This window comes from Cinclus cinclus, chromosome 3 (genome assembly GCF_963662255.1).
Source record: "Cinclus cinclus chromosome 3, bCinCin1.1, whole genome shotgun sequence".
NCBI lineage: Eukaryota > Metazoa > Chordata > Aves > Passeriformes > Cinclidae > Cinclus > Cinclus cinclus.
In genome coordinates this window covers 21,771,116-21,796,204 of record NC_085048.1, presented here as the reverse complement: position 1 = coordinate 21,796,204, position 25,089 = coordinate 21,771,116, and the positions used below count along the sequence as shown (strand labels likewise).

The 25,089-nt window shown below is 34.4% G+C and overlaps 1 protein-coding gene across 1 annotated transcript in view; it reads left to right on the top strand.

Annotated features, from left to right (window-relative positions):
• CSMD1 (CUB and Sushi multiple domains 1) overlaps positions 1-25,089 on the top strand; it is a 1,073,346-nt gene that overhangs the window by 651,515 nt on the left and 396,742 nt on the right. The window lies entirely within an intron of this gene.

Below are 25,089 nucleotides of genomic sequence, written 5' to 3'. Positions count from 1 at the left end.
GACAGCCTTTTCTATTTAAAATGCATATAAATAACAAGTATTTACCTAATTCAAATGCTCTTTGAGCAAAGTGTTTCAATAAAGTCATACAGTCCCAAAATGCTGAGCTACATGCCACTATGGGCAACAATTAATGTTTTAGCTTATTTGCTCCTGAGGAGACAGCTATAACTTCTGCAGAAAAGGCAATTCAAAAACACACCTTGAATTTTGGTTGTTTCAGAATATGTTCAAATTACAGGGGAACAGAATTGTATACCATATTTGAAAACTTGTGGGACCCTGATAGTTAAAAATTAGTAGACCTTATTTTTTCTTTATGACTACTTGAAAAATCAGGGATTGCTTCTACTTCTCTTAGATGTAAAAAAATAATAAAATAAAAAAGTAATTTGGGGAGGAAAAGTACCACTTACAACATCTGACCAGGAATGCGTAGATTTTTACATTAAAAAGAAATGGATTCTTTGTAGAAGTTGTTACAGAAATCTCTCAAGTTTTTTACATTACTTTTTAAATTAAAAAATTGCAATCAGTTACACTTTATTAAAATTGAAAGTTTAAATCTAATTACTTTGACATATTAAAAAGTGAAATAAATTAGTAGCTATGTATAACTAGAGATACTTTCTCAGAGTAAGCTGATTTATAAATAGGTTTAAGCATCCTCTAATTATTTAAAAATAGAAATGAAAATTTTTCCTGTTGCTTCCCAGGGTATAAGGGTAATAGTTGATTAGTCTACAGGTTAGCTGAACAAATTCCTTAGGGTAGAATTGGCAAGAGATTAAAGCACTTGAACTCAAATTTCTGTAAGTTAATGTCTACATGTTGAAGATGCCTAGGTTTCCCTTAGGTCAATACAATGTCAGGCAATACTCTAAACTGAGCCTAGAAATCCATTTAGCTTGTCAGCCAGCCCAGTAGCAATGCAATTCACTTGCTTAAGCATGTCCTGGGGTATCTGAGAATGGAATTGTCAGATATGACAAAGACCTGTTGAAAGTCACTCATTTTTGCAGCACAAAGTGAATTAACTGAGTGAAGCAGCTACGCTGCCTGCATATACAGGTGATTCAGGTGCCTTGGTCTCCCCCTGAACTTCAGCCCAATATTGAAGCTGAATTTAGCATCTCAGTTGCTTAAATGCAAGTGCCCACAGTCATATGAGTTTTCTTAGGGTTTACGAACAACACCAATGGATGCTTGGCAGGTCTGACTCATAAAAGCTACAGAAAACATTTCCCTTCTGAAATGAGAAGTAAACTATTTTAAAATGGATAAATGTCACTATATTCTTGCACTTAAATAATCAAATCAAGAATTGAGTCCTTGGGTTCAATCTAATTCCCTGCTTGTAGGCATCAAGTGTAGGCATCAAGGCATCACTGGATCAGCAGATACATTGACTGCTGGATGGGATATCTCAAATGACTTGGTACACCCAGGTATGGCCAATGGAATCATAACCTATGTGTCCCTAAAACTCCCAAATTAAGTATCTGGTTACATTGGTTCCTTGGCCAAAATTGGCTTGCTCAGGGACATAGAAGGAACAAAATTGCTCTCAAAACAGGTAGCAACAAAACCACTTTCCCTTGCTGTTTACTTTATAAATACACTTAAAGAAGGAAAATGAAAAACAATCCAAACATTAGAGCATAAACATAAGCATGACAAAGTATTGATTTGCGTGGCTCATGCCATTAAGGGACCTATTCCTCAGAATTTTTCATATAAGCATGACAAGGTATTAGTCCAGGCTTAAATGATAATAAAATTGAATGAAAATTAATGGTAAAGGAAGTATATACTAGAAAATATTTCAAATGAAATGCAATATCCCCAGAAGTAAAATGTAAAGGTTCATTTGATTATTGAAGAAAGGTGACATTTAGAAGAACACTATTACTTTTACTGTTAGAACTAGCAGAAAAAAACCCAGGACATAAGTGTCACATAATGAATTCTTCCCAAAACAGAATACTGTTGCTTAGGGACAACAGAAGACAACTAATGAAATGTTTTCCCCTTTTATTCCTAAAGTGGAATAAAAATGAGCTGAAAATAGCATAAAAATATTTTAAAAATCTGTGTTTTCTTTGACTAAAAAGAATTTGATCAATTTCCATTACTTGATTTCTTTCTGAAGTGTGAAGGAAGAATAGTTGCTGTTATTTGCTGACAGAATCATTCCTCACTTCAAAAGTAGGCAAATAAGTATTCTTTGATTCATTGACAATTTTCCCTACACAGATCTATCAGGTTTGTCCTCAGTTTCTTTAAGAATTTCACTGTTGTGAAATAAAAACCCCTAGGGAAATCTGAGAGTGACAAAGAGGTACTGTTTCGCCAATTTCTCCTCCTGGATTTAAATAAACACTATGAAATCAAAATCAAAGAAGGTTGTTCAATAAATGTGGGATGGTTTATGCATTATTTTTTAATGTTTCATACCTCAGTGGCTGCCAGAGTGTCTCGATTAATTGTTTTTATTTTTATATATAAATAATGTTTGTCTGCAGCCTGAAATTATCGGATGAGTAAGCTTATGTCACTTTCCAAAGTCCAATAAATAGATGGATTCAGCAATGCATTTTGTGATAAAATCATTACCTTTGGTTACATCTTTCCCATTATCTTTCTAGAGTGACTGGGTTCTGTAGAAGCAATAGGAGGTATTAATTAATTTAATCAAGTTATCCATGAATCAAAATACTTAATTTAAAAAATATAGTATCATAAATATCTGATTTCAAAACTGATATATTACAGTAACTTTGGGAATAGTAGTTCACTATCACTGAGATTTTGAGTTGGACAGTGGAAATTTTTTTTAGAGAAAAGAGAAATAATAAATTTCAGTGAATAACTTGCAAATTTTCAGATCATTACTTATTTTTCAATTTATCTTCTTCTGGTGAACAGTAGAAAACGCACTCTCTCTATTATACTCTATATATTATCAGACTTGAGTTTCATCAGTAAGCACACTTTTGTCAATATTTGTACCCACCTGTGTGTAAAGCCCTTGTATATTCTACAAGTATTCTAGTTTACATCAGAACATTCCCCTCCCAGTGGCATGTAGGACATGGTTATCCATATTTTCTGTGTTCCTGAAGAGCTGTGTTACATCCTGAGTTCTTAAAGAACTGCCTGTTTGGTGCAGTGTGTTACCTGAGGTAATCTGCTAATCTGAGTACTACATCTTTTCAAATACAGCCTTCCTGACATTTGATGTAAGAAGATTACACGTCCCTGGATTTACCCATAATTCTGGAGAAAACACTTTTTTGTTTATTTGGGGGTTTTGGGGTTTTTGTTTGTTTGTTTGTTTGTTTGTTTTGTTTTGTTGTTGTTGTTGTTGTTTTTTGGGGTTTTTTGTTGTAAATACAAAATAAAGTCCTGTTACAAAAAAAATAGTTGAGTAAAAAAATAAACTACTTTCTAGGCAGATGTATGCAAGCACAGACTGGGCTGCAGTCCTTCAGGATAAACCTATTCCTGCGTGGGGAATTTCCCCAGTATCTGGAGTGCTGCCTCCCATGGTGTCCATGGGGCTGTTTCTCACACTTTCCAAAAAGTACCCCTCATTCTGCCGTGCAGTGTTCCGCCCTTCCTTACACCAAGGGGGCTCAGTGGGTGGCTGGATCCAGCTGGATCCGGTTGGAACCGGCTGGGGCAGCACCTTAGACATGCTCTTGATTTGTGTCACTTCATTTGCCGCATAGAACAGCTGCTCATACAGACATATTCTCACATAATCAAAGAACAAGAAGAAACACATTTGCTACATACTAAGGGTACAGAATTTCCAGAATTTCCAAAATTTTTTTTTTTCAGCTGTAGCATGAACTGTTTGCTAATGTCAATGAAACATTTGATTTGATGCATTTTCTTGCAGGCAGGTTTCAAATAATTTCCAGAGCACTTCATGTCATATTTAACTTTCCATCTGTTCTTGCCTTAGTTGGGTGTTGTGGTCTAACCCCAGCCAGAAGCCAAGCCCCATGCAGCTTCTCGCTCCCTCCGACCAGCAAGATCAGGGAGAGAATCAAAAGAGTAAAAGATTAAAACCCCATGGGCTGAGGTAAAGGCAGTTTAATAGGGAAAGCAAAAGCTGCACACACACAAGCACAGGGCACTAAGGAATTGATTCACTGCTTCCCATGGGAAGCCATGTCCAGGAGAGCAGGGCCCCATCACTTGTAATAGTTACTTGGGAAGACAAACACCATCACTCCAACCACCTCCCACCCCCTTCTTTTTCATATGGACTGTAATATCCCCTCTGGTCATTTTGGGTCACCTGTCCTGGCTGTGTCTCCTCCCAGCCTTCCATGCACCCCAGCCTCCTTGCCAGCCTGGCGGTGTGAAAAGCACAAAAGCCCTTTGCTCTGTCTAAGCCCTGGCCACCAGTAACAAAAACATGGAATCACAAAATCAGCTAGGTTGGAAAAGACCTTTGAGATCGTTGAATCCAGTCTATGATCGACTCCACCTTGTCAGCTGGACCATGGCACTGAGTGCCTTATCCAGTAGCAATACCTTCAGGGACTGTGACTCCATCACTTTCTTGGGTAGCCCGTTCCACTGCCCAAGCAGTCTTTCTGTGAAGAACTTCCTCCTAATGTCCAATCTAAACCTCCCCTGACACAGCTTGAGGCCATTTCCTCTTGTCCTGTTGCTGTTTGCCTGACAATAGAGGCCAACCCCACCTGGCTCCAGCCTCCTTTCGGGCACTTGTAGAGTGATAAGGTCTCCCCTGAGTCTCCTTTACTCCAGGATAAACAAGCCCAGCTCCCTCAGCCAATTCTCATAGGACTTGTGTTCAAGACCTTCCACCATCTTTGTTGCCCTTCTCTGGAAATGCTCCAGCATCTCTCTTCCTAAAGTGGGAGGCCCAGAACTGGACACAACACTCAAGGTGTGCTCTAACCAGTGCTGAGTACAGGGGAAGAATCGCTTCTCCAGTTCTGCTGGCCACACAAAACTGTGTCTTGTCCTCTGACAGTGCAGATCTGACTTGGAATTCAGAGTGTAAGTTTTCATTCGTTTTTATCAATACTAGTGGGTGTTTCCTTCCAGTGAGAAGGAAACTTGCTGTAAAGTGAGCTATTCCCCAGAATTTTTTTATGTATGGCTGACCAGGTATTTCTTATAGGTTAAATGTTTAATACAAAGTAATTGTAAGGGAAATATATTTGCAACTAAAATAAAATGGATTATTTGTAGTATAATTTCCAGGAGAAACAAAGCATTTTGTAAGGTTGCATTTTTACTACAAATTGAAAAATCCTGAAATTATAGGCATAACTTATATTACCCAAACAATTTAGCCATTTTGTTAACGCATTGTAATTTTAGGTTCTGTAAATACAGTGTTGTACATTAAATTTTATTCCCATATATGCAGAATAGTTTTATTATAATAGAAAAAATAAGAAATTTTCATATTCCTTTCTGTACAAGGGCTACACAAATTTTCATTATACTGACCTAGTCAGTTAAATTAGTTTGAAACTGCCACTACATTTTTAAGAATTTTTGACATATTGTATATAGTCACCATAAATATCTGCCTTTCAAAATTACTTCTTCTTTACCTTTGTTTCTTTGCTTTTTAAATGAATAGGAGACAGATGAGAGAGAAATAAGCAGTAAATTGCATGTACATCTCTACTCAGTCTTTTAAAATTCAAAATTTTTAATACAGAAAAGAAGCAAGCTTGAATTCTGATAGCTAAACTGTTTCTTCTTACTCTGTTTGGGAGCCTGAATACTGACTGCATCAAGCTTGCAGTAAGGATAAGGGTGAACAGCTAAAATTATGAACACAAGATTGTTGTTTCTGGAAACACACAAAAATAACAAGATATCATCACTTATTATACCATAATTTAACAGCTCTGAAGTTACTTTGTAAACACATAACTTACATGAAAAAATGAAATATTTTATATTATGGCACAGCAATTAAAAAAAAAATTGTGAGAGCTGAGATTTCTGATGGAGTCTGGAATTTCTTTCTAGCAGGTTTTAATAGTTAAATTCTTAAAACAGATTTAGCCGAAGGACTAAGATCCACCTTTATTTTTCCACAGAACTTGGATCAAAGAAAGCACAACCAAGATTACCTTTCATAACTGTAGAGCCTGAAAGCTTTCTGGATGATCTTATATGAACAGTTGCAGAGTGTGATTCTGTAACAGAATATTTTATGTTTACTCAGAAATGCTTCTGTAGCAGGAAAATTTTATATACACATGTACATTGTATTTAAAACGTATTTTTTAAGAAGTGAAGGATAAAGGTTGTGTCTGTAAAAGTATATGGTTCTAAAAGGTCATTGAGTGGTTTTAGATTTTTGATAAATTGGCATGTTTTTGAATAATTTCAAGAGTAGAGGAAGGTAGTTGAACCTAAAAATGGCAAAAGATCCCTATTATAATCTGTATTTGCTTGAATCATCAGATGCATATTACTCAAGGCTTTGGTTTGCAATAAACATACTAAAATAGTAAACCTATTATTTTTTTCTAAAAAGTATATTGAAAATAAATAATATTTTTTTTATTTTTTAAGCTAATATTATTTTACTGGATATGGAAATTTTGTAAATAAAAATGTTCACATTATCTGTAGAAGTTATTTAATGGAAATCTTAGCTATGTAAATAAGATAATTTGAATTTCAGGTAATTTCCTTGCCTAGCTTATCACAGACAGATTGTGTATTTTTGAAATAATCATAAATGTTTAGAGAAAATCTCAGTCCTGTGTTTTTCAGGTGTAGCATCTGACATTCCAATGTTCCAGGTTATTTGTAATGCAAACAATTTTATAATCCTCACTCCATTTTTTAAGTTAATACAGTCTTCTGCACAGTCTGGAAGTACCAATTCAAATAGCATTTATTGAGGAAATAGTTCTGTGGCAAAACACAAAGAGCAATTGATGGAACTACTTTGTTTTAGATTGATCTGTCCGTAAGGAAATCACCAGAAAGAATTAAATCTGGTTTAGGTGTAAAGCACCATGCACATACATCACCATTCTGCATTCCTCTGCTTGTCATCTGAAATGGCTGGTTGATAAAAGGTAAGGTGCTTTATCATTATTCCTAGCACCTGGGAAATGGTCCAGTGTAAATTCAATCTCAGTGAATTATTAAAGGCAGTTTAGGATTTGTGAACTTGATAATGGTATTTTGTGAGTGTTCATTACCACTGCAATTTAATATTACTACAGAAATTGAGTTAAGAGACTAGGAGTTTGGTAACAGCTATGGGATATAATTTACAATCATGAAAGATAACAAATCCACACTTTACTACTGTGTCAGCAGTGTTTCGTAAAACATGCTTAAAGAAGCTAATTAAACTTCACAAGGCTTCTTGTAGCACTATAATCTGTCATAAGCTTTAATTTAAGGAACAACTTAAATGATATTCTGATACAGAATAAAGTCTGAAGTTCCTGATCTGACTTAAAATTGGAATATAGTTGTTTCCCTGAAGAAGTATCTGTAATATTCTGACCCAAGTAATTGCTAAATGCATTACTTGTGAGTTTTAGCATTGCAGTGAATTAGACAAAGTGCTAACTTGCATTATGTTTAATTGATCTATAGTTAATGTATTCAGAAAAGAGCTGCTCACACTGAAAGAAATAAATAAAATCAGACAGCCGTGTAATAGTAGGGAAGTAAATGTTCAGTGGTATGGAAGACAATAGCTCTTGGAGCAAGACAGCTTGTGGATAGGGCAGTGTCAGGTGACTGGAGTGTCTGTGGGCTGGCACAGTTTGGTGTAGTACTGTCTTCGTTGAAGTCAGGATGCTTCATCACCTTTAGCAGGGACTTGAAACTTCACTATGAAGAAAAATTACTAAAGAATAGGTTGTTGAGTCATTGAGCAGTGCTTTCCACACTTCACTTGGTGCTCTGAAAATTAAGCAGAGGGAAAGAATAAATCCCTCATGTACCTTTAGATGTTACTTAGGACACAGTGAACTTTGCTGAATCCCACCAGTCCACCCAGCACAGGCACAAGCAGTGTTTGACAAGGTACTTTCTCTCCAGTTGAATGCTGGTTCTTCCTGCAATGTACTGTCATATCTAATGAATAAATAATTTAGAGTCATCGTTAACTCAGGCTCATAGAAAATTCAACCTTCCTTTCTAAAAAAAACTTTCACAGATTAGGAGCTGTAGGCTTCTCTGAATAAATAAATCTGTTTACAAATTAATTCCTTTCAACCTAGTACTTTCATGAAGCTTTTGCTGTCAAACTGTCCTGGATCATTATATTCCTAGCTTTCACCTACACATACTAAGACTATAATTATTATAGTTGAAGCCATAGTTTGTTTCTTAAATTGTATGTTGTTCTTCATAACCAAATCTTGCTTAGGCAGTCAAATTCAGTAGTTGATGTCTTCTGCATTTTTGGTACTTCCCTTTAGTCTTACCTATTGTCAAGATATACAAAGTTATTTCTCCTTGCATTATTTTGCCTACTGAGAATTTTTAAAGTTCTGATTAGAATTGTGAGGATTTTTTTCTTGAACTGTTTATTTTTTCAAGCCAGAAACTCTTCTGTTTTCTTCTTGTGTTAGAAGAGTTGTCATTTTATCTATCTTTCTAAAGGAAAAAGCATACTAAAGAGAAGGCAAAATGAGTTAAAAATATATCCGTGTTTGACAGTGACGATTGAATGATTGAAACCTAGCAGCTTTTATTTTGGCTTGCTAAGTTCCAGTGTCATCTCATTTTACTGTCTTCTCATAATATTTTGAAATATCCTTCACTGAATCCTGATAAAATCTGACAAATACTTTCATGAAAATATATGGTGAACGGATATGGTGGTTCAGACTTCCATCAAGATAAGTATTATTATAGCAAAAAATCTTTTCAGTAGGTAATCTGTAGAATTTGGTCATAGTTCTTTGTTCCTATAACTAATGATGGTATTGCAGAAGAAACCCCCAATTATTAAAGAAGTAAACCTATAATTTTTTCTAATGCATGAATCACCAATCTTTGCTATTTTTCCACTGCTCTGAAGGAGTTTTGTGCTTCTGCATTTGTCAGAAAAATAAGAAAATATCTGTGGATTTAGACATGTTTTCAGCACAGAGTTCCAGGAGTTTAGCCTTGTAGTCTACAAATTCCTATCCTTCTGGAATTAATCTTCATTTTTATGGTTATCTATTGGCATTTATATCTTTAATTGCTATTTGCAGATGTTATGGCCTATCCTAAAGTGGTTCTCATTGGACAATATTTTTTGTTGCTGTTTCAAAGCTCATAATAATATAATGACAATGTCTCTGTGTGGTGGCTACCTTGTGTTCCTGAGTATTTCTGATATATTTTTTTAAATTGATTTTTTATCAGCTCCTGGATGGCAATGTTCTCATACCCAGGGGATTTTGAGGTTTTATTTCTTGTGTCCTTTCATTGCTTTTGCAGCTTTTGTCATTGTTTATGCTCCTGTAAGCTTATGGAAATGTATCTTTATGGGGCTTTGGTTGTTTGTGGGTTTTTTGGTAGATTTTGATTCCTTCCCTACTTTCCAATCAATTATTTCCACATAAGTTTAAGAATTTTCCCCAGTCTGGATCCCAGGATCAATCAGATCAAGTTGGATTCCTTCATACAAAGCAGAAAGAAATTGAAAGAATTACATAAGCTTCTTCTTTCTCGCTTTGTCTTAGTGTTTTCAGACATTAATGTCTTTATGAGATTTTTGTTGTTGTTTTTGTCTCTGGAGGTTTTTTAATGCCTTTCTAACTTTTTTTTAGGATTCTTGAAAGCCATATTGAAACACTAATTGCCATTATTTCTCATGCTTTCTATCTGTGATGTACACTATAGACCACTATGTACTATGTACATTTTGATCACGATTTTTGCTGCAGAGCCATGTCAACTTTACTCCACAGAAAACAGAAAGTGGAGTGTTGTTATTTGTGGTGAAATCTTGCATGAGACAGGTTTCTCTAGGCTTGAGTTGAGCAACAGCCTAATAACCTGCATGGAATAGCTGAATCAAAAGTGACTTCAATCTTTTAGGGAAAAGAAAGTTTAAAAACCCCCACATTTTGTCTTTGAAAGGAATTAAGGATGCTTTCTTCTCTCCATGCTGGGGGGTGATTCAAATTTTCACAGGAGAAAGAAAAATTTCCCAGGGAAGGAATAAATGAAAAACAAATCAGAATAAGTTCATGATAGCACTGTGCCCAATGTGTAAAGTAATTACTTTTACAAGCCAATTAACTCTAATAGACTGTCCCACTGTTCCCTTGTCTCCTTAGCTGACCTGTCTATTGAAGCTTTCTGTAAATTTGGCACTCTATTTGCATAGCTGCAAAGAATCTGAGGCTGCTGTTGTTGGTTAATCTAGAATCTGAGCCTGATTTAATTGCAAAGAATTTCAATGAAATGTTCAGGGTGGCAGGAAGGTAAGAGGAATACATAAGTGTTTTTCCTGCTATGAAGAGGTAGCAAAATATGTGAACCTACACTGATGAAAATGAGGTGTTTGATGAAGAAGACAGACACTGAGGGGCAATAGAATATCTAACTTGAAATTTCAGCAGTGATAAAGAAACAATGGCAACAACATGTGCAGCAATGTACTTTTGCATGATATTGGCACTTTTGAAACAGCCTGTGAATGTTATTTAATCAAAATTTGTTGACATTTTATAAGCATTAAGGATTCCTTTGAAAAACCTATTATTTTTAGGAGACAGAGTAGCAAAACTTTTATACAGTTAAACTTTGGATTGGAAGTGAACTACTAATACACAAACTTAAAAATCTTGAGAATGCAGTGGGTGCAACCTGCTTCAGAGTAAGGGATAATTCTACACAGAAGATCCTATGTATCCAGATTCTTCAAAATATGTATTTTAAATTATTTATATTGAGTCAAGACGGTTCAATAAAGAAAAAAAACTCTTCCACAAACATTATCTGTGCACCATGATTTTTTAAAATAATAGCATATTTCTGGGTCTTCTGCAATATAAATATTGCTTTTAGAATGCTGTATTTTGCTTTATAATTAGTTTTATTTACTTGTATTAGTAAAGTAAGTTCTCTGACTGTAGCATATCTAGTGTATGCAGTGTACCTTGAAAAGCAATATGTGGAGCTTCAAAACATGAAAATTTGGTGGAACAGTAAATTACTCATCATGTCAGCAATTAAAAATAACTGGCTTGCTATCTAGACATGCTGTTCAGTGTGATGGCTTTAAAGGCTTTGCCTCTTAGCCCCAGTTAAAATACCTTTGTCACTTTGTTCACACCTGGTAGCATTGTTTTTTCTTGCCAGAGGACATCTGGCTGTTAGAAAGATATAAGATTGCTACTTTCAGTGGGAACCCTAAAATATCCTTAAAAGGGTTTGGACAAAGGCTTAATTCAGGAAATATTACTTATCAAAATCCGTGTTCATTTACCACACATCAAGATTGATTGACTAAAGGAACAGAAATACATTTAGATACATTTTAAAAATAAGCACTTACTATTGAAAGAGAACACAGAAGCAACTTGCCTCCTGGTAGATGTAGTGTATTTGCACAGTGTTACTGAGACAATAATCTAGTTCGCAGGTATATCATTAAGCAATAAGGAAATTGAATACATTTTGTGGTCAAATTTAAAAGTAAGTAGACATTCACCTGGCTTCCAGTATATAAGTTATTGTAAACAGCTGTTATGTGGTTGTACTCTGATTACAATTTGCTGGGATTTTCTCTCTCCCGCCCCGCTTTTCACCCAAGGGAAGCAACATGGCAAATAATTTTATATTGGCATGAGCAACAGGTCCCCTGAAAAACACCACTGTTTAATTATGTCTAAAATCAGAATTACCATAACATTTCTTTGAAAAATACATCTTAGGAAGTGTTGTTTTTTCTTAATTTTGTCTGAAATTTGAACTTTTCTGTGGCCATGGGATTTTCTTTGTGTATTTGTTTTTATTCGGAAATACAACCATCATATAATGCCGAGAGTCTTATCTACAAAAATAGAATGCATCTGTCACCTGATACTCTATAAGGCCATGTGTTAACAGGGTATTGAGGCCATGTATAACAGGTCATGTGCAAGTAAGTTTGGTTTGAGAGGTGGGGGGGGGCATTTAATTTTGAAATAAATGTGTATTATTTGAGCAAAAACTTGTTCTATTGCTTATTTTGTCTTCTGTGACATTTGGGAGATACCAGTAAACCACCTCATATTACTCCTTAACAAGCTACCAAGTAGTAAATCCTGAACCCCTGCAATTGTTCCTTTCTTTGCACAGTAACAATATTTTAAAGTAAAATATAGCAGCTTCATAGAATTGAAAAGTTTTTTGTCTGTTTGGGGAAGCTCTGTTATTTTATTTAAGTTCTTCATTGTTAGGAAGAAATTTTCTCCAAACAAGGTGCAACCAACATTTTCTGTCAAACTGTCATATGTACTCTTTGTCACATTCTACTGATGATACAGCCCAGAAATTTTATTTCATTACATTTTAATTTCAGATAAGGGGGACAAGTTTTGTGAAGGTGGGTACCTAAATGTCAATTCCCATTAAGTACAGGGGTTTCATGATCCTTCTTGTTTACAGTTATTTTCTGATAGTTACCAAACCGTATTTTGGGGGGAACAACAAGGTTTTTTTTCGTTTTTTAACTAGCATCTTAAATTTCTGTGTACAAACAAACTAGGAAAACAAAACAAAATCAAAACCAAAACCAAAACCAAGCCAGTTGGGAATATATTACTAGATAATTGTGTTGTTGTCCATTAACTTTATTATAGGGGCAAAGCTTGTGTTTTGAGTGGAAATAGTTACTTTTTGACTCCTTAGGATAGCTTAAGAAAACAAAAATAGGATTTTACTTAATTATGCAGTTGTAAGTGCAAAATAATATGGTCAATGTAATGAGAACAAGTTTAAAATGCAGCTAAGTCAATTTGCTTGGCAAGATGTAGTAAGGATGTAAACATTTGCCTTAGCTCTATCTAATCAAAGTACAAACAATGCCCAGCAAGGTTAAATTTTAACTCTTGAGAGTATCAATGAAATATATACCGTCACTGAAATTAATAAATGCGGTCATTTTTGTCTAATTCAGTGCTTAACATCCTTAGGAATAAAAAGTGATAGATTTGCATAAAGCTCTCATCCCAAGAAAAAAAACTTATATTTTAGAAGTACTAAATAATAATAATAATATCACTTGGACATGTAGTTAGGGTTTCACCTACATAGTGGATTGGTTTACTTGTTTGTTTTCAATGTTACCAATATTGTCATTACTTTGCTGAAGTCATGCCAGTATTTCATCTAAGTAGTATGTTCGTTGATCACACACAAATTTTCAAATTCTGTATCCAAATGTAGAACTATGTCCACATGAAGGTACAAAACAATACGACTTTCAAAGATTGTCAGCATCTTAGCAACCACATTGTGTTACACAGCAAAAAAGTTAAACATTAAAACTTGTAACACAAAAAAAAATTTCTATTTTCATTGTTTACAGACAAACATTTTATAGTAGCTTTTATGGATGCGAAGAAACTCCTAATGCCAGATGGAGCCAATATTGTAAGCTCACTGAACAAGGAATTAATCAGGAATTCAATATAGATTGGGGATTTTCAGAAGTGCATCCTAATTTGGTAATAATCAGTCCATAAAGCTGATCTGAGATTGCCCGGTCTTTTCAGTCAGATAAAGGCTGTACTGTTTATTTACACTGATATGTTAAACATAGAATGTACCTAGAAATACAATACTATTTGTAGTAGCTCTATCAAGGATGGCTCAATTTAGATATAAATTATTTTAATGGTCTCTATTTTTCTTTATATATAGATATCTTTAATAAATAATAAAGTATATCATGTTCCAAAAGTAAGTTAATTTTTCTGAAGTTGCATCTGTGAGTCATTTTTTATGGAGAATGCATTTCTACTAGCTCTCTTTCATTCACAGGAAGGAAAATGAATAATCTTTCGCCAGCAAGTTTCAAAAATAAAAGAGTTAAAAGGCAAATGACATGACCATTGATAATGGAGAGTTAAAATAGGAAAATATTGAACAGATGCACCAGTTAAGTTCAATTTCAATGCAAAATATTTAGAGTTTGGGGCTTTTTTTTTCTTTGTTTGTGAGTTGGGTTTTTTTCAAATAGAGTAGTTTGAATTGGAAGGGACCTTCAAAGGACATCTAATGTAATCCTTCCACGAGCAGAGGGGGCACCTTCTACTCCATCAGGCTGCTCAAAGCCCCATCCAATTTTATCTTGAATGTTTCCAGGATTGAGGCATCCACCACTTTTCTGCACACCTGTGTCAGTGCTTCACCAGCCTTATTGTAAAAAACTTCTTCCTTGTATCTAATCTAAATTGACTCTCCTTCACCTTAAAACCATCACCCCTTCTCCAATTGCAATAGATCCAGCTAAAATGTTTGATCTCATCTATCTTAGGCCCTCTTCAAGGTGTTCTGGAGCCTTCTCTTCTCCAGGCTGAACAAGCTCAGCTCTCTCAGCTGTGTTCACAGGAGAGGTGCTCTCTGTCCATGCCCACACTAACACGTCTGTGTCTTTTCTGTGCCAGGGGACCACATCTGTTTGAAGTCTGATAAAGTTTTTTAAGAGGAAATGTATGAAGATTTTTTTTTTTCTGGTGGTAGTTTTTTTGATATTTTTTTGGTTTTTGTTTCCAAGAAACTAAAGTAAGCTGTGTACGGATTTATCCCTGGATGACCTGCAATTCTGTCTATTAGACCAAGTCTGCAACTGGGAACCAATGTTGGTTTGTTTTTTGGTTTTTTTCTTTTACCAGATACAGTTTAAATCTATTAAGATAACAGGATATCATTGATTTATGGTCTAAGAGATTAATAATAGAGAATCATAAAAGAAGATAGAGAAACAATTATTTCCCTTACTTGTGATTATCTAACATGTCAGATAGATTGATCCTAAACCCATTCCCAATAGTCACTGCAGAAAGGTACAGTCTCACAGCTAAAGGAGCTCTTAAAAATACTCACACAGTCATCTTTTAGAGGCTACTGAAAAAAATCTCCACATTTGGACTGAGGTTTTAAATACAGAAATCTGTGGAGGTTTTTCTTAGTCAGAACAGACAATGTCATTTCTGCAAATGAAAGTCTAAGAAAAAAAAAACGTGAAGTGTTACTTCCAAAGACTTTTAAAATCAGTTTTTTCCCCCTTGGATTTCTGTTTTTCATTAGTTATTTTATAATGAAGCCAAATATTTGATATTTGGATATTTGAAATCTTTCATTAAAACAAAAACAGAACAACTCATCCAATATAAAATATATAATGCAGAACAGTTACTAGAGTAATAAAACTAAATTAATTGCACAGAATGGAAAAAACTTTTTTCATTATATTTTTAAATTCATTTTCATTTATTTTGAAATCTTACAGTAACAACTTCAAATGAAAAAATATTATAGAGCAGCACAGAACAGTCTTTCTCAACACAGAAGTACAGTAGGTACCTGATGTACTTAAAAATCCTTATTGAATACTTTGATGTACCTAAGAAAATGCCCTGAATATTTGTTTTATATCATTTAAGTGAGTTTTTCAGAACAGTTATAATAAGGTTGATAGTTACTGGCCATCAATTCATACATCTGCTTTTTGCATTGCATCTTGTTAGATCTTAATCCTCTACTAGTAATTTAAAATAATTGAAGGTTAAAGAAATAAAAAAAAATAAAAATTGGCAATTCCTGTTTAGATGAGCAGTTTCTGAATTTTAACAAAGAATTTCAAGTTTTCTCTAAATGGGGCACAAAAAAATTTGTTAAGGGATTAATGCAATAAAGCACACAGTAAAATGTGTACAGATTTTACAGAACTTCTTTTTTTACAGAACACAGTAAAAAATGTGGAGTTTTCAGAATGTTAACAAGAATGCCTTTCTGAATAATTGCAGTAAAAACACTATAACTGTAGCCCTCATAAACAGAATAATGTGTGTGCTATAAGAACTATGCTTTATAATTTCAGCTATTAATAATTTTGCACTCAGCTATGGAACAACTTTTAAAGCAGGATTTTATCTCTGAAATACTCAATTACTATATATTTGTGGTAGAAAAAGTGTCTTCAATTTAGTTTTATATTTGTTCAATTGTAAGCTTATTTAAAATTTTTGTTTCCCTTTAGCATAGCTGCCATTTTAATCTCAGGACTCTAAGTATATCTTCTCTGGCTCTGGATATAGAACTACTTATAGAACACTATAGAGAAGTGGCTTGCAGAACTCAGGGGTTGGGTCGAATATCACTGTATTAAACAATAAACTCTAATTGTGTGTGGTGTCCTAGAACTTAATGTTCCAGTTTTACTGGGCAATGAAAGCCATACATCAGAAAGAACCCTAGACATACAAGGAATTATTATTCATTTACTCATCAGCTTGAGAGTGGTAATAATCTTCCAAAGGATCAACATTTAGAGTGCCATGGAATATTGTCATTATGATGTTTGTTAAATATCACAACAGTAATCAGGAAAAAATATTTGCTATCACTGTTCAATCAACAAACCAAGATGTTCTTAATAAAACTTTTCCAAACACCAGTTATATAACATAAACAGCTCTTGTCTTTGGCTTTGATGTCTAGTCAAACACAAAGTATGTTTATCATGTGCAGTGTGAAGTAAGTCAAAATACACACAAGAGGCTGGGTACTTTTGTGCACAAAAATTGTCTTTGGAGAATAAAGTTCTGAGTTATGTCATACCCCATAAGCTGGCAGTAGCATTTATATGCCTGGGATGATGCTCAGGTGTTGATACTTACTGATCTCTTCCCTGTAGCTCTTGCATTTCAAGGCGAGATTAATTTCCAGCTAAAGTGGAAGTCTAAAATGCCTCAGATTATATGGGCTCCCAAAATACTTACTCCTCTCCACTGTCTGTAAAAGGAACTTCTCATAGATGGAGACCACTCATCGCCAACAACTGAAATTAGATAAGATGAAGCCTTATCTCCTTATGTCACTGGGCTAAAGGGCTTTAAAGCATACATGTAGACTGCTGAGACCACATAAGGAACTTTAACTGTGTCTTGGGATTTGAATAGGAATATTTGGTATGATTTTAATATATTTCTGGAAAATATATACAATTTCTGCTTACGTTTCTATTTTTACCTCTCTTTTTACCTTATCACTTAAAACTTCATTTATTTAAGGGAAAAAGAAGAGATATGGCCTTAAAGAATTCAATATTGTTATTCTAATTTAGTTTTAAATAGGTTGTCAGCCTGTTCCAATATAACTGTTAACAAGTGCCATGAGAAGGGAAAAAAAAGTTACTAAGTAATATTTTGCCATGTTCAAGATGTTCTATAATGACTGCATACAATTTTCACAGGCAAAATAGTTATTTTTCTCCCTTTAAGAACCACTCCATATGAAACATACATCTAAAATGTTTACTGGACAGTGTTTGTTTATAATACAATGACGTTAGTAATGAGCTTAATGAATATAATAACTACTCAGTAATGCCACATAAAGCAGTTATGGAATACAGTCTTTTATTTAATGTTGGGTTATTGCATTTTGAAGAGGAACTTTCATTGTATGATTTAATTTATTAATGATTAAACCTTTACTCGCAATGTGAAGGATAACAGCAAACAAAACAGTATTGCATTTTTAGGTGAAAGTATCTGAATCATTAAAACTGACAGTGTCATGGTAACACCTTATTATTGGACTTATTCCCTTACTCATCTGTGTTTTCCTTTCTTTCATCCTTTTTACACTCATCAATTTAGTGTTTCATTAGAGCTATTTTCTTAGACCCAGACTGACATAAGTATTTGATACAAAGTTTTCTGGCAAACTCCTTTTGGTCCATCAGGATTTAAGTTGTTTGGCAATTTATTTTTCCTTGTGCCTTCTGTATTACTTCTAGTCATTAGTTTTCCTGACTCACCTGAAAATAGGTCTGACAGTCTCATTGAGCTTCCCAGGGACATATCCAGTTATCCTGACCAGTTCTCAGGAGAGCTTCTAGGGGTACTTAGCAGGCTAAAATTTGCCAAGGCCCTCCTATGTCTTTAAGATAGGGTGAAAAAAAGCTCACCCACTGATTTAAATTCATTCTTGTTCCAGGTGGTAATAAGGTACAATCCAAATGGATGTATTTATTCACAGCATCCAGTATAACAACTCATGGATTAAGGAAGTAGGCTGAGAAAAATCATGCTGGATCTAATTACTTTAAGTAAGAATCACCTCATACTGCCTCTCTAGCTCTACCTCTCCCCACTTCTGAACCCTGAATAAATCTGTAATTTTGTTAGCTGTTAGAAATAGTCTCTTATTTGAAATACTACATAAAGAAGAGAGGATTTAAGCTTTTCATGTTAAACTGAGGTTCTTATTTAGGAGATAACCTGATCTCACTTATCAAGCATAAGTGCTGTTTCATTTCATTGGTATTGTAAATAATCTAAATTGTTAGGCTATCTATCCCTTCTTATATTTTGTCGAGTTGTTCCCTAATTTATGTTCATGTATAAATTCTTCCTTTCCCCAAGTCATGACCTCCAGCTCAATTTCCCTTTGCTTTTCCTGTGCTCCTGACACTGAATTTGTGCCAGCTCTGACTCGCTTCTCTTTTCCATGAGCAATTTAATTCACTAAAATGGCACACTGATGTCTCACCTGGAGGGACTGGGGAGGCAAGGATAATTTTTTACCATTTTTGTCTTTAAATAAATTCACATAAATTCCTGCAAGAATACAAGTGGATACATGTTAGAAAGGGCAATACAGAAGCAAAGGATTAAGGAAAGAGTACTAAATGCAGGAGGGGCAGAAGAGAAAATAACATCACACTTCTTTTAGGCAGCAGCTGCTTGTCAGAGCATTTCATGTCCGTGAAACTGCAGCCACAGTGTGCAGGTTTCAGTGTCGAACCCTCTAACACAGTTTGCAAAGTTACACCTTCACTTACAGCTAATGCAGCTCATTACTTGCTCTCAGGTAATACCAGATACAGCCTGGGCCATCCTGGGGAGACAATGACTTTGAGGTAATAAACCTCAAACATTCTTTTCTAATGTATCTATACTAAATATACATATTTACATATAGAATATAGATAATATAGAAAATATATATAAATATATATATACATACAGACATGCACAAATATTTTCTTCATTTATTGGCTGCAATAATCATATATTATGCCTTGAAAAACTAACTCCCATTATTTTGTCAATTAGTGAGTGTTGGTCCTTGAAAGTTCTTGTTTGGATCTATATCTACAGGCATGCTCATAGAAATATTTAAACTGATATGATAGCCTTCAGCTGAAAATTAGGGTACAGTTTTCTTTCTCCATTTCCAAACCCAGAGACCTGTTATAAAATAAAATAAAATAAAATAAAATAAAATAAAATAAAATAAAATAAAATAAAATAAAATAAAATAAAATAGTTTGTCCTTGTTTCAGACAGGACAGAGTTATTTTTTTGCAGTAATAATAGGGGGTATGGTTGTGGGCATGTCAATGAATTTTGTACTCCAGGGCTTTGCCGAGGGTAGGGATAAGGGACTCTGACTTGCAAAAAGAAGAGCATGGCTTCTAGACGAAAAATACGTTGATGGCATCGTCTGCCACTGTTCATTGCTTTCAGGTCCATGTGAGCATTTTTGTATATGAATCACCCTCTTTTTTGTACTTTTATACTACTATTGTTGCTGTTACTGTTGCTATTTAGTTGCTGTTTTCAGTAAATTGTTCTTATTTCAACACATAATCTTCACATTTTGTGCCTTCAGTTCTCAATTCTATCCCACTGGGGTGGGAAGGGAAAGAGAAGGGGAGAGCAGGTGAGCAGTAGTGCAGTTTGGAGTCTTGGTAGGAGAACTAAATTGGGGAATACCATTCCTCGACCCTGACAATATTTTACACTATTTTCAAAATAAATAAATAGATAAATAAATAAATCAATAATCACATTCTAGATAATTTAAATACTTTTGTGGATGAGTGAATATAGAAATGGCAGAAGTATTCAAAATTCATAGGTGTGATAGGCTTTTTTGTAATGCTTCTGTGTTTTTTTAATCTGAACTTGTCGTTACAGAGTGGAAATTTTGAATTTTATTTTGTTTAGACTCAATTAAATTAATTTTATTCTATTTTACTGTACTTTTGAACAAATATTACTTCAACTATATATATAGTTGGCTTAATACAAAATGGGGAAAGTAGCTAAATTAGTAGGATAAGGGTAGATGAGTTGACAAAATACACTCATTATTTCCTGTATTTTCATGAAACCGAAGTGTCAGTAGTTTTATAAACTATGTCAAGAACCTTGTAAAAGAAACAAAATTTGGTTTATTTCTTCAGACAAAAGCATTATTTTATTTTATTTTATTTTATTTTATTTTATTTTATTTTATTAAGAGATCCAAAATCAAAACCAAAATTACACCTCTCAAGATTAGTTCTCTTAATTAAATGTAAAATAGCTTTGTTATACCTGAATTTGAGTCAAACAATAACTACTGGAAATCTTAACTATGGAAAATACATCAGTGGCAATCTTGTTAGTAATAATTTTGATAAAGTGTATCACAGTCTCTGGGCAATGCAATAGACTTCAGAGGGCATTCTGCTTCTATATCTGACATAATATACATAAGGAAAATATTACTCCTTCAGGCCTGCATGGAAAAAGAATGTCTTATTACTTGCATAAATGGTAGATTAGTGTCTGTATGAGGAAATAATGGAATAAGAATAGAAATTAAAACATCACTTGTAGTATAACATGAAAATGTTTGCGGTTCTCAGTGATAAACAGAGAGTTTCCTCTGCTGTCTCTGATCCTACAGCAGCCTGGCTTCCTTCAAATTTAGAAGAAGAATAGCTGGGGTTGTTTAATTATTTCTCATTATTTCTTGTAAGATGCAATGTTTGCCAGGAGAAGTGCAGTATGATACTAATATAACAATAAAGCTCTCAAAACCTGGCCCTTTAATTCTTTATGATGCTGGAACAGGCACAGGAATTCCCTGCAAGTCTGTCTTGTTCAGTAGAGCACAGTGCAACATCTAGTATGCAGGAATAAGTGATTTTAGGTTCCATGTGCAATTCTCATTCTAAGCCCTCAGGTAAATACACTATCTTATAATGTTGTTTGAAAACTTATTTTCTGTTTGTTTCTTTTCCTCCCACAGGATTGCTATTTAGCATGTCACTGATTGTTTGATACTCAGTGAATAAACAGCTCTTTAATGCTTCCTTCAGCCTTTTTCAGTCCCTGGGCTCAAATACTGTTAAGCTTATATTATGCTGAGCATACTTGTCCAAGTGACACTTGACCGTTTTAACCCCCTGATCCTAGAAAATCCTGCCATCAGCACAGGAGATGAAAACTCAACACTCTGCAAGTCAAACCAACTATTTCCAGAAAATGCACAAATAACATTATTTATACAAATGTGTTTGTTCTTGAACAACTTAAGGTAATTTAGATTAGATATAATTTCTATCCAAGGCTAGGGCAGATTTTTAAGACTATGTATGCTAGGCCTTAGAATCAGTTTCAAAAATGCATTACGTTTTTCATAGTGGAGGCAGAATTCAAATATAACTGAGGAATTTAATTTCTTTTCTATTACTTCCCATAAATAAACATCTTCAGCTAAAAGGAACAGAGAAATGTTCAATAGTCTTTTTAGACAGCACTAGAGAAATCCTTAATAGAGATCCAAGAATGAAATCTTTTAAGGAGAACTTTGATATTAAGAAATATGGGGGGGTTATCCTATCTGATACAAAGCGGTTCACAGCCTTCATCTGATTTTAGATTTAACACCTAATATGAGCTAATATTAGTCTACCTATATTCATATGCAACAGGACAGAATACTATGTATATGCGACTGAAATAAAGACAACTCTGCTTTAGTTGCACTTTTGCTTTCGTAGCAACCTACCAGCACAAGTCCTGCCTGTTAGTATTTCCTGAACACCTCAGAAGGGGTGGTCACATTCCCAATGCCTATTGGGATTCTGTGGTTTACAAAGCTGCCTACATTGATCCCAGGAGAGATCAAGGGGACATACATCATTCAGGGGCAGAACAGCTTCAGTATGAGCATGGTGAGGCACAGGAATAGGCTGCACAGAGAAACTGTGGAGGCCCCATGCCTTGGAGTGTTCAAGGCCAGATTGGATAGGGCTTTGGGCAACCTGGGCTACTGAAAGATATCCTTGCCTGTGGCAGGTGGCTGCAACCAGATGATCTTTAAGGTTCCTTCCAACCCAAAATGTTCTGTGATTCCAAGATCTCATTATTTTCTGTTATTTTAAACTTAAATAGTATGGCCTCTTAAGCAGAAATTGATATGAAGTGCCACTCTTCAATTTACTAATATGGACATAACCAAACTTCTTGTTTTCCGTAAATATCCTACAGGTATATATAAAGTCAGCATGTGACAGTAAAGGCTGCACTAAGTCAGAGGAAGCACACGTGGTAACACCAGCACACATATGGGAACTTAGTCACAAATTGTGGTACATGATGCACCTCCCAGCTGTTAAAGCTCAGAAGAGTTTTTTCTTTTTGGGGCTGGGAGGGTTCATTCCATCTGGAGAATGTGACCTTGAGAATCTGCTGAGCAGTGGTGTCCAGCCTCTCTACTGGTGAGCTAAGTAAGGTGTAAGCACATCCTCCAGCCACGGACTCTCATTTTGTATACCAGAAATACAAATGAACATGTGTTCTAGGAACATGTCCCTCACATTGTGTCTTTTGCTGTTAGGTATAATATTCTAGTTTGTGGGACTGGAATCTAACTCGCTTTCACATTACTGATTTTTACTTTTCTCTGAGGAGCACACACATAATGTTATTAATTTTTTTGTTTAATTTTGGTATTTATTGTGCAAGGGAAATAGTTTAATTGTCTCATATGCCATCATTAAAAAAACAAGCAAAATACAAAAATAAAAACAGAGAAAAAAACAAAAAATCAACAACTGCAAAAAAACCCCACAACCAAAAAGAACACCCACCTACAGACAAGTAAGAAGGAAAAAACTCCAGTTTCATATAATAACCCAACTTCTGTGTAAGGAACAGACCTTCTTGCTGTATGAATTTAGGTGATGATATGCCACTTTCATCAGTAACCACGTCCACCTCTCTCCTGCACACACAGTTTTGGTTGCCAATCCTCCAAAATTTCCAGAAAAATGATCAATTACCATGTAAAGAGGAATTTTTCACTATATTCCAAAACTTTTGGAAACTCTGAAATTTTCCTTAGGAAACCCCACCTAAAGAATAGGAAAACTATAGAGTGAAGTATTTTGTGTAGGAGCATAACTTTTGATGTCTGCATGTCAGTCACAGGATTCACAGCTAACCCTCCCAGAATTTGCTGGGCTATTTAAAATTTGTGTACTACAGTGACAAGGGTTTGAAAACCTTACAGAAAAAACAAACAAACAAACAAAAAAAAAACCCCACAAAAACACCACTGTGCCATACACTGGTTATAACTTTCTTCTAAGACCCACTAATATTGTTTTACCTTTTCTCACTTTCTCCAACTAAAACAAAAACAGCATTGCTGTTAAAGAACATATTCTTATATAGAGTTCAGTATCAAAGAAATCATGCAGCTAAATTAGAGCTCTGTTAAAATAAGTTGCGTAAAATACTCTTTCAGTGTTATTTTCATATTATGTTTCATACTATTATGGGGATATTTGAGACTGTTTAGAGCCTTGCAGAGTTCACAAAGACATGAAAATATGTATTGTGTGTCTGGGAAATATCTATTTATTAGATGTGTAACTAAGGAAAGATATGCTCTGAGCATGCTTTTATAATGACATTTATTTAATCTTTTTTAAATGTACAATGTAATTCATATTACAATTTCAGCCTAGAGTTTTGCTAGCTTTGAAATTCAGAGCTCTGGATATACTAGATAGAATGTTACTACTTGAATATTTCTTTCTTAAAAGAAAATCAACCCCTAAAACAATATTTCTAGAATGTAACTTTATATACTTGGACGAATGAATTATCAGTTCAGTGATATGAACTACAGCCTATGTATAGTAAAAACGTTTAGATTTAGCATAAATTTTGTCGATAGTGAGAGGTACTAGCAAAGATTTATTCTGAATTCCACGTATGGTTTTGTTTTTCTTCTCCTTTCACTTATATCACAGTACTTTCTACACATACACCCAAATTCCAGGTGGATTTGAAACAGAAAAGGCCAGTTTGTAGTTATAAATATTTAGAGTGGTGCTCTAAAATAGTCTAAACTGTGTCTGAAAGAATATATAAAACATAAAAATCCATTTGAATGAGATGTAGAAATGTATAGGTCTGAATGTTTTCACCAACACCTTCAAGAACTGTTGAATGCCATGTCTAAAATGAAGCGTGTAAATCTTCTTGTAAAAGACCAACCCTTTTATTTAATAAAAATTGTTTTAAGTAGAATTTGGGTTTCCTTTATGTTGTTAACAAGTAGATAAAGAAAACGAGATTATAAATAAAAACTGAAATTTCTTTGATGTAGTTTGCATGTCCTAAGTAGAAAAAAATAATCCATTAAGAATGTCTGTATTTCAATATGCTGGTCATGTTGTGCTGCAGAAGAAAAAGGTATTCAGCCATGGTTCTAACTAAACTTCTCCAGAATCATTATTTCTTAATGTGATGAGTTTCCTGGTAATCTGGAATATTTAATGAAGCTCTGACCTCTCATACTGTGATGAAAAAAACGCATCTATTCCACTATATTGATTAATTTTGGAGGGAGACTAAATCCCATCTCTAAAATGAGACTAAAACCTCATTTGGTTATTTTTCAGCTCAAAAATATATATATTGTGTCTACTCTAGTACTGGCAAATCTACCCTCATGCAGATGATGTCTTAGCTGAGAATTTCTGATATTCATCAGTTTGACTTTTCTTTCAAGCAATCAGCATTTTTG